We start from the raw sequence: 10,795 nt of genomic DNA on the forward strand, positions 1-10,795 counted from the left end.
GAAGCCGCCAGAGCCGCGGTGCTCATTTGTAATGTAACTAATCTCATATTTGCTTCAGCCCTTGAATTGTGGTGAGTAAGTACTCCATAATTAAGTTTTAATACTTAAATCTACTTACACATTTGTAGTTTCAAGCTTTGGGCACATCTACAGACTGAGCACCAATCAAAAAGTATCAGAAAGGAAAGCATTTGCTCAAGAGGACGACGTCTTAATCAACCACCTCTGTCTGTCTACCGTATGTTTGTGAATTTATATGGTGGTAGGTTTCTTTTCCAGTATAAAAGAGCTAATCTGCTGCCACATTCAAGATAGGACGGAGGTCCAAATTTTGCCATTTCAGAACAAAGATGATTGTGCCAATGACTTCAGTGTTGTCAGCTTCCAGGAATAGCTGGCATCTTCTCTGTGCTGTTTTCAATTATTGCTTAGTTTTTTTTTTACCAGTCTCATTTTTTGAGTGTTGATGTTGTAAGCTAACATTTTTATCACAGCTGTAGCATTGATAGGTGATGCCAGGTTGGCAGTTAAGAGGGCATGCTCCACATAACAAGGCTAATAACTGCTTAAAGATGAATTTGACTGTCTCATATTCATCAACAGATCAATACTGGCACACCACGTCTGGTGCTGACTGCATGTTTTGGGCAATTGTCCTGCTGGAATATTACATTCCGACAGAGGATTTCGTTGAATATAATTGCATCGTTTGGCATTTATCTTCACAACGCTTCCAGGCCTTGATGCACAGACACATCATCATAGCACAATGCTGTTTTACAGGATGGAAGGCGTTGTTCAGAATGATATGATCTGTCATATTTGTGCCAAAGACGAGGCCAATAACTTCAGTTGTGGGCTGCTCAATAGGCTGCAGTCATTTTGTTTTCCTCATGCGCTCAGACTTTCCCCACCAAGTCCTCTGGTAATCTATAGTTGAGGTTAGAGTCTGCTACCCTCCCATGAAGTCCTATTTTGTAAAGGATCAGACTACTCGGTTATGTTCAGTGCCTCCAATTCCATAGAATGCTACGGAAAACCAAAAGGCGTTCAGAGTCTCCATGGCTGTCATGAAGTGATGTTATCAGCCCAGCACAATACAGCGTAGAAAATCACCTTGGCCATCACAAAGGATGTCGCTACCCACATTAAAGGAACACAGTCTCCTAAGGAAAAAAGAAGCTTGCTCTGCCCTTTCTTATCCAGCTCGTCTGTGTACTGAGACCAGTCTAACCTGTCAATAATGTGGACTCCCAAATACTTGTAGGAGTGGACCACCTCTAAATCCACTTCTTGAAGAGTGACCAGACATAGAGGCTCTTGTGTGCAGTGAAAGTCAATAACCTGTTCCTTGCTTCTGTTTCATCCATGTTATCAATACACCTCGTAAATGCAGAATCATCTGAGAATATTTGCAAGTGACATGACCTGGTTTTATATTTGTAGTTGGAGGTGCAGAGAGCAAAGAGAAATGGAGGCAGGACTGTTCCTGGTGGTGCTCCGGTGATCATCAAGATCATTGCATTTTTCTAAATTGGCATCGTTTTACTAGAACGACCATCTCAAGGTTCAGCATAATGTCTACACATGATAGGAAATGCGTCGGCCGATTTTGTTTTTTTACTAGAGAACTTTATTTAAACATTAAATAGCAAGGTGAAATTTACTCTTAGCAGGTGGTTTCCATTACATTGATTTTTGGCAATACAAATGATTAATGATGTCATTTCCTGCAAAATAAAAAATCTGTCACAAAACCTTTGCGTTATTAGAAAGAAATGTGCTCGATGTGTTTCAATTGTGAATTTCATGTGTGCTAAATTATGCACCTTGGCCTTCCCTGACATTTCCATATACTACTGATAAGGGTGACAAGAAATATGGACAGGATGGAGAGGTAACTGATTAACACTAGCCAAGTTCGAATGATTGTTATAATACATTTTATTTATATAGCGCCTTTCCCATGCTCAAGGCACTTACAGAATATAAGAAAGAACGGCAGGGTATACAGTATATAGCATAGTACAAAGCAAATAAATAAATAAGAAGATTAAGACAGTAAACTCAGAGAAAGCCTAACAGACAACAGAACTGATGATCTAGCACACACACATACAGGTTACATGAGCATCTTGACAGAGAGGTAAACTGAGAGAAGGGGAATAAAGTCAAGTAGAGCTAAAAGCCTTCCTGAACAGATGAGTTTTAAGTTGTTTTTTAAAAGAATTCATGGAGTCAGCTAACTGTCTGGCTAACCACCACAACTCCAAAGAAGATGGCGCAGAAATGAAGCAACTGCTTACATGATAAACCTTGGTGCCCTTATCATGCACCGTCAACCAAATGTGTGGGCAAGATTGGGCATCAGAAAATTATTAGTGGTTCTACGATAATGAAAGCCTTTCAAGATTAATACTGGAAATGCTACATAATTGCAAAGGGCTATCTGTCAGACCACTAGGTTGACACTGACCCCAGGTTCCAACCAAAAAGTACATTTCCATAGTGTTGTAAAAAGCAGGCACCTGCGACAGTAAGACCACCCTCTGCCACTGTGATTACAGTGTGCACAACCATTAGAGACATAATGATGTGTAAATACATCAGCTTACCAAATACTGTGGACGCAAACAGCATTGTGTAGCACAATTCATTGGCCCACCTTGAGCCACAGGAGTGTGGCCTGCTCAGTGGCATGTAGATAAATATTATTCCCCCAATTGAAAGTTACTGCGATTACGTTAACCATAAAGGAAGGCCATGTTCAGGAGCTTGTTGTGGACTAGTATTGAATCCTAATCATGAACTTACGCACTTTAAAGTGTACATAATACACTCATATTCACCTTGTGAGAATTCTACAGGCATGGATGTAGAACAGGGGTCCCCAACTCCGGTCCTGGAGAGCCTCAGTGGCTGCAGGTTTTCATTCTAACCCTTTTCTTAATTAGTGACCTGTTTTTGCTGCTAATTAACTTCTTTTGAACTCATTTTAATTGATTTGATCTTGAAGACTCAGACCCCTTAATTGTTTCTTTTTCCTTAATTAGCTGCCAAACAATAATGAGATACAAAAGGAGCCAAAACATGACCAGCAAACTGTGACCATCATACAATATCTGAAAATAAAGAAAGGTGAAGGTCTCAGGAATGCTGATCTGCTCAGGTCCCCAAAACATCGTAAAAAAGAGAAAATCAACAGTTTTGGAAATGTCTGCTATTGTACAATGAGAGCAGTAACAAGATATGGAATTCAACAACGGGTTTAATTAACAACAAGAATCGGTGTCTAATTAGGCAACTCCTTGGAGTTTGAGGACCTGACTTTGTTGGTCTTAGTTGGCTCACTCATTTCACATTTCATTTCTGTTTAACGAAAGAAATGAAGCAATCAAGAGCAAGAATGAAGACATTCAGGGGAAGAAATCTTAAAAAAAAAACAAGTCAATTAAAATGAATTAAAAAGAAGATAATTAGCAGCAAAAACAGATCACTAATTAAGAAAAGGGTTAGAAAGAAAACCTGCAGCCACTGCGGCCCTCCAGGACCGGAGTTGGGGAGCCCTAATGTAGAATAATTTCAAGACACCACAACATGATGGAGACTTACTGTACTTAGGCTGTGTACACAAATGCTCATTTTAAGTGTAGTTACGAGTGTTGTTTTCAGAACCCCCAAGAGCAAATGTGGTTATTTTATATTTTAAAAGGGACATTGCACCGTTACTGTTATTAATAATATTTTTATCAGGCTGTATTTTGTTGTCTTGCCTGAAGAAGAGGCCTCAGCTGGCTTGAAAGGCCGTACATTAAAATCTACAAAGTTGATCAAGAAAAGGTGACATATTGCTTCACTTCTCAATGTTTTGTTATAGCAGAGGCTTGTAATGAAAATCATCACCAAACTTTTGTGTAAATGAACTATTTTTCCTGTTAAAAACATTCCTACTACTGTTTTCTCAACATTTCAGGTATTGAGAAAGAATGCATCTGTTAAAACAGAACTGACAAAAGTTTTATTAATATCTGTAAAATGTTATTCAACAATTACCCTTTTCATTGGCCACTCTGACAAACATTTCAAAGCATTAAAACACATTTTGGTGTAAAATCTTTTGGATGGAAACATGGCTACTGTAGCACAAGAAAATGTCTGCCACCACAGTGGGAGAATATTGTTTTTATAGCCAACATGCCTATGATGTATAATGTGTTTCAATTTGAAATTAGAAGTCATAACGATGCACAAACATGTTGTTCTATGTTAAAGTAATAAATCACTTTTGACTGAGACCTGCGTGAAAAAGCTGTGTGACAGATGGCCAGGACTGTGGAAGGGCCGAGGGAGAGAGCACAGTTGGGACATTATCTCCGCCGAGACGCTAGAGGGCAGCCCCCGGTTGCTACAGCACTACAGATCCCCGCCAGGCACCACGCAGCCCTGTTGGGTTTCATAGGCATTGCCAAGGGGTGCTGCAGGAACAGTTGAGCCCTTTGTGGCACCATTTCCACCACACCCAGAAGTGCTGTAAGGTCAGAGAACCCCTGGAGCACATCTGGGGGCCACTTCACTCCAATCGAGGAGCCGGAGTCAGGAGGAGGAGTAGGAGATGAAGAGAGAGAAAGAAAGAGAAAGAAAAAAAGGACTGTGTTGTATTGTGCTATATTTTTGGAGCTTTGCACTGTGCTACTGTGGGGAGCAAAAGAAAAGCACTTCTCCACTTGAAATAAAGGCGTGCTGTGTGAGGAGACTGGGCTCTGCGTCTGTCTGTGTCGGGGTCGGGGAGCTGTATGCCCCCTGGTGGTCCACAGCTGTTAGGGCTGAAATTTCACACGGCAATAATGCTTTATGTTTCTTAGTCCACTTAAAGACCAGTTTTAGAAGCAGGAGATCATTTAGTGGGGCAGTTTGATAGACCAAGTGATCTTTGCATCATTGCTCTGAAGTTCCTATTTAGAGAGAATGCCACACGTATAATTTGCCAAATGAACATTTCTTGTTGGGGTGGCGCAGTGTTAGCGCTGCTGCCTCGCAGTTAGGAGACCTGGGTTCGCTTCCCAGGTCCTTCTTGCGTGGAGTTTGCATGTTCTCCCCGTGCATGCATGGGTTTCCTCCCACAGTCCAAAGACATGCAGGTTAGGTGCATTGGCGATCCTAAATTGTCCTCAGTGTGTGCTTGGTGTGTGAGTGTGTGTGCCCTGTGGTGGGCTGGCACCCTGCCCGGGGTTTGTTTCCTTGGCAGCCGAGACGCGAAGTGGATGGTGCGTAGCGCAGGCTGGGGTATTGGCGAGCAAAGTGATCAGGGATAACCCCCTAGTATAAGAATATAACATTTACAATACAATACAATACAGTTTATTTTTGTATAGCCCAAAATCACACAGGAAGTGCCGCAATGGGCTTTAACAGGCCCTGCCTTTTGACAGCCCCCCAGCCTTGACTCTCTGAGAAGACAAGGAAAAACTCCCAATAAAACCTTGTAGGGAAAATGGAAGAAACCTCGGGAAAGGCAGTTCAAAGAGAGACCCCTTTCCAGGTAGGTTGGGCGTGCAGTGGGTGTCAAAAGTAGGGGGTCAATACAATACAATATACACAACAGAACAATTCCTTAAGACAGCATAATAAAAATTTTAGAAGTACGGTTTAACAGTAGATGATATGACATAATTTGGTTTGGATATTTTTAGAGTCCTGGAGACCTCATCCATCTAGCTGCATCTCCATTTGGCCATTCCACGGCTGAAACATTGCTCCGATGAAAGGACCCCTCTTTCCCATGATTCCTGTGATCCTCCATCAGGGATGACTTTACCATAGGCAGGCAAACAACTTGGCAGGTGGGCGTGGCACCAATGGCCACATTTGGGTACCGAGAAAAGAAACAGAATAGGTGAGGGTTAGTATTCAAATATAATTATCATGTTACTTATGTTATAGTGCTAATGACTAACAACAGAGATGCAGTATGTACAGTTAATCAGCAGCTCTAGTCAGGATATGCTAAACTGAAGTAGTGAGTCTTCAGCCGGGATTTAAAGGCTGAGACCGAGGGGCATCTCTTATGGAAGCAGGAAGACCATTCCACAGTTTAGGGGCCCTGTAACTAAAAGCTCGACCTCCCACTGTTATTTTATTAATCCTTGGAATCCTAAGCAGACCGGCATCTTGAGATCTTAATGTGCGCTCAGGTTTGTAAGTCATGATAAGTTCAGACAAGTAAGCGGACCTTGGCCATTTAATGCTTTATATGTTAAAAGTAGGATTTTGAAATCTGCCCTAAACTTAACTGGGAGCCAGTGTAAAGATTTAAGAACTGGGGTTATGTGTTCATATTTTCTTGTTCTTGTAATAATTCTTGCAGCGCATTTTGGATTAACTGGAGGCTGTATAGAGAACAGTTTGAACAGCCAGTGAACACCGCATTGCAGTAGTCAATCCTACTAGAGATAAATGCATGAATTAATTTCTCACAATCCTGTTTATTTAGAAAGCGCCTTAATTTCCTAATATTTTTAAGATGGAAAAACATGTTTTGGACGACTTTGTAATATGCGCTTTAAATGACATGCTAGAGTCAAAGATAACTCCTAGATTGCGGGCTGATTCAGTAAAATTAATTGGGATTCCAACTGAGTTAAATGACGACAAAATATTGCTGTGATCAGCGTCATTCCCTCCAACAATTAACATCTCTGTTTTATCTGTATTTAAAGACAAGTAGTTCTCATTCATCCATTCCTTTAATTCACTAACACAACTAATTAAAGACAACATCGGAGAAACTTCATTTGATTTAAATGAAAGGTATAACTGGGTGTCATCTGCATACGAGTGAAAATTAACATTATGTTTCCTAATGAGAGATCCCAGTGGAAGCATGTAAAGTGAAAACAGTAAAGGTCCCAGTACTGAGCCCTGCGGACACCATATTGAACTTCTGTGTATAATGATGGAGTACTGTCAGCACATTTCTGTACATACTGGAATCGATTTGATAAATAAGAACTGAACCAAGCGAGCACGGGCCTGTAAGCTCAACATCGTTTTCTAGCCTGTGCAGTAAAATAGAATGGTCAATGGTGTCAAATGCTGCACTTAAGTCCAACAACATAATTACAGTGGAATTTCCTTCATCAGAGGATATCAGAATGTCATTTACAACCCGTGTTAGTGCCGTTTCTGTACTATGACCAGTGCGAAAGCCAGACTGGAATTTCTCAAATAAATTGTAATGCGTAAGGTGTGACTGAAGCTGACTGGCGACTACTTTCTCTAGTATTTTAGAGAGAAATGGTAAATTTGAAATAGGCCTATAGTTATTTAGTATGTGTGGGTCTAGGTCTGACTTTTTAAGTAAAGGTTTAATGACTGACACTTTTAGTGCATCAGGTACTGTGCCATGCATAATGAACTATTGATAATGTTAGAATGGTGCTAAAGAACATCCATTGCACTTTTACTAGTTTTGTTGGCACTGGATCTAGGGAACAAGTAGTGGGCTTCATTTTAAATTAAAGTTACGACTTCCTGCTCAGTTACAGGATTAAAATTATTAAAGTGCTGAATGCAATGTGAGACAGGGTCTGCTAAGCTAGTATTTGGTTTGTACTGTGATGCTGAGATCTGGGATCTTATATTTTTAATTTTCTCATTGAAGAAGTTCATAAAGTCTGTACTGCTAATATCTGTTGGTATTTTGCACTGTTGATCTGAATTCCCATTTGTTAATTTAGCCACTGCTCTAAAAAGTACCCTAGGATTTTTATTATTGCTATCTATTAATGTAGAATAGTATTCTGAGCGAGCTTTAAAGAGGGCCTTTTATATTTATTAACACTCTCTGTCCATGCAATTTGAAAGACATGTAGCTTTGTTGTTCTCCATCTGCGCTCCATTTTCTGACACTCTAATTTAAGAGCTCGAGTATTTTCATTAAACCAGGGAGAGTTTCTATGTGCTTTGATCACTTTTGTTTTAGGGGAGCCACTGTGTCCAGAGCATCTCTCAAGGTCACATTATAATGTGATATTAGCTGATCTAAATTGTTTTCCACGTTTACATTTGATGTTAACTGATCTAAATGGTTTTCCACAATTACACTCGACTTACTCAAGGTATCTATAAATTTTGAAGCAGAATTACAATCTAGATGTCGCACTGTCTTTGTTTTAATCTGCGAGTGCGCTGGCATGGGCAGAACTAAATCAAACGTAATTAAGAAGTGATCGGAAATAACTACATTTAATGGAGTAATATTTAAATTTTGAATTTCAACTTTGTAAGTTATAATTAAATCTAATGTATGGTTATGATTATGAGTTGGACCTTTGACAATCTGACAAAATCCTACTGAATTTAACAAATAAGTAAAACATTTGCTAAAAGTGTCAGTTTCCACATCGATGTGTACATTAAAATCCCCATCAGAACTACGTGATCATAATTTATTGCCAAATCAGACAGAAGGTTGCTAAATTCAGTCATGAACAATGAATATGGCCCTGGTGGTCTGTAGACTAGCACTATAATTGTGTTGGAATCTGTTTTAATATTTAAAATGAATGCCTCAAAGGATGTAAAGTTGCCTAAATTTTTAGGAGTGATTTGCATTTTGTTACAATGAATTATTCCAAGGCCTCCTCCTCGACCAGAATCTCTAGACTTATGAAGGAACGAGTATCCATCTGGTGACGCCTCAGCTAGGGGAACAGTGTCACATTTACTAAGCCAGGTTTCAGTAAGAAGACACAGATCAGATTTTGTACTTAATATTATATCATTTACCAAAACAGCTTTAGTGCCAAGAGAGCGAATGTTCAATAAACAGCATTTAAAACTGCATGGTTCTTTCTGAACTGCTGATATATTTTTGTTTTAATTTGAATTAAATTTCTATTACAGATGCCCCTGGTGGAGTGTCTGGTTTTATCCCTTGGTCTAATTATACACCTTATTTTTTTGGTTATCATTTAAATTTAGTACCTCTAACATTTCTGAATTGTTCCTATAACATTTTGTTGCAGTCCATTTTAGATTTAAGCTGATGGTGGCTATGGAGTTGACAGTCTCTGTGGGCCCTTAACAAGTCAGTTAACCCACCCAGTCATCTACTGAACCATCTTAATCCACATATGGGGTGGGCTCTGCAGCCCAGGAAGGGGCACCAGTCCATCCCTGAAGTTACTTAACCATTTCTTTCATGTTATATGTCTGAACTGTTTTGTGGTGTACATGTTGGTTTAGTTCTCACCATAAAACATGTCATATATTGCTTTGCAGGAAAGAGTGATAAAGCATGTACAGTTGTACTTGAATACTATTTGTTTCTAAACAGTTTAATATCCATGCGCACTATAAAATGCATCAAATAAAATAAAGACAACTTGTTCTGGAGGTGACGACAGAATGGAGCAAACCCACAGAGGAGAACTGACCACATGTGCCCACTGGCACCCTTAGACGACTCATAACACCCCACTGAAGAGGACATTTTCTGTTGGGTGCTCATTTATCCAAACAAATTAATAAAACAAATATGGCTTAGCCACACTAATGTCTTCTAAATCCTCTCTAATTTTAGTGCCATTTCCACCCTCCGTGCCACAGCTGGTATTCATTCAGCTGGTCAGTTTCGATTCCAAAATGTTTCTCCCTAAAATAGTTGTGGTCGGCTGAGATCGGATAATGATGCTTGGGCTTTCACCGCATTACATTTATTTGTAATGATGACTTTAACAGATTTTGACATATTTTAGGGGTTATATAACACAAACATATGCTAACGCATGTCATTGCTCAGGTCATTTTAAACATCCTACTTTTTTTATTTTTTTTTTTTTACTTTCTCTCTATGCAGTCGGCATTTACAGGGACCCTACTGTGAAGGAGTTCAAATTTCAGCTTTAAGTTTTCAACACATTTCAGGCTATTTAAATATGATTTGCCCACTTTCAGAGTAATGTCAGCTTGTCAGAATGATAGTTCAAAGCGAAATCACTGAGCACTCTGAAAAATAAGGGTCTAACACGGATCTTTAATAGACAGTATGGCTCCTCGTAGAACCATTGCTTAAGAAAGAACCATTTCATTCTGTAGGGGTTCTTTGCACATGAAATTGGATGTTTGGGCTCTGAAAAGGTCTCTAATGTGTAGACAAAACAGAAGTCTTTATTGTACCTAGCAGGATACCAGCTGATCAAGAACATCTGAACTTAGCCTGTGCTGTTACATGCAGGAACAGAAATAAAAATGTAAAACCATCGGTTCTGCACAAATCTTCTATTCCAGGTCATTGACTTTTACTCTTACAAGTGACCGTGGACTCCCAGAGGTTTCATTTCTGTAGGGATTCTGGACATGTAAAAGACCACTGCAACATTAAAACCCAATCAAAACTAATTCAGTTTACCCTTCACCACTGGCTTCAATGCATTTTGCTGAGTTTGGCGATTTCCCAAACATTTCTGCAATACTTCTGAACTCGAGCCAAAGCAAATTCAGAGGAGTTTGCTTCTAACTAGTTTATGCATTTTACCTCAGAACTTGTCACAGTGCTCTACACCTGCGCTCACTGATGAGTAATACACAACAATAAATGGAATTGAATTGAATATTTACTTTAGGCTTTTTATCTTTTTATACACTTGCGCCACAAGTGCTAATTTTATTAGGTTTACTTCTGACATTTTGCAGAAGATTAATGTGCATAATGGCCTAGCAGTGTGCATGCACGAGTACACTCTGTGATGGGCTGGTACACCATCTTCTGGGATAGACACTGGCCAGCATGACC

The sequence above is a fragment of the Polypterus senegalus genome, chromosome 2 (genome assembly GCF_016835505.1).
Source record: "Polypterus senegalus isolate Bchr_013 chromosome 2, ASM1683550v1, whole genome shotgun sequence".
Classification (NCBI taxonomy): domain Eukaryota; kingdom Metazoa; phylum Chordata; class Cladistia; order Polypteriformes; family Polypteridae; genus Polypterus; species Polypterus senegalus.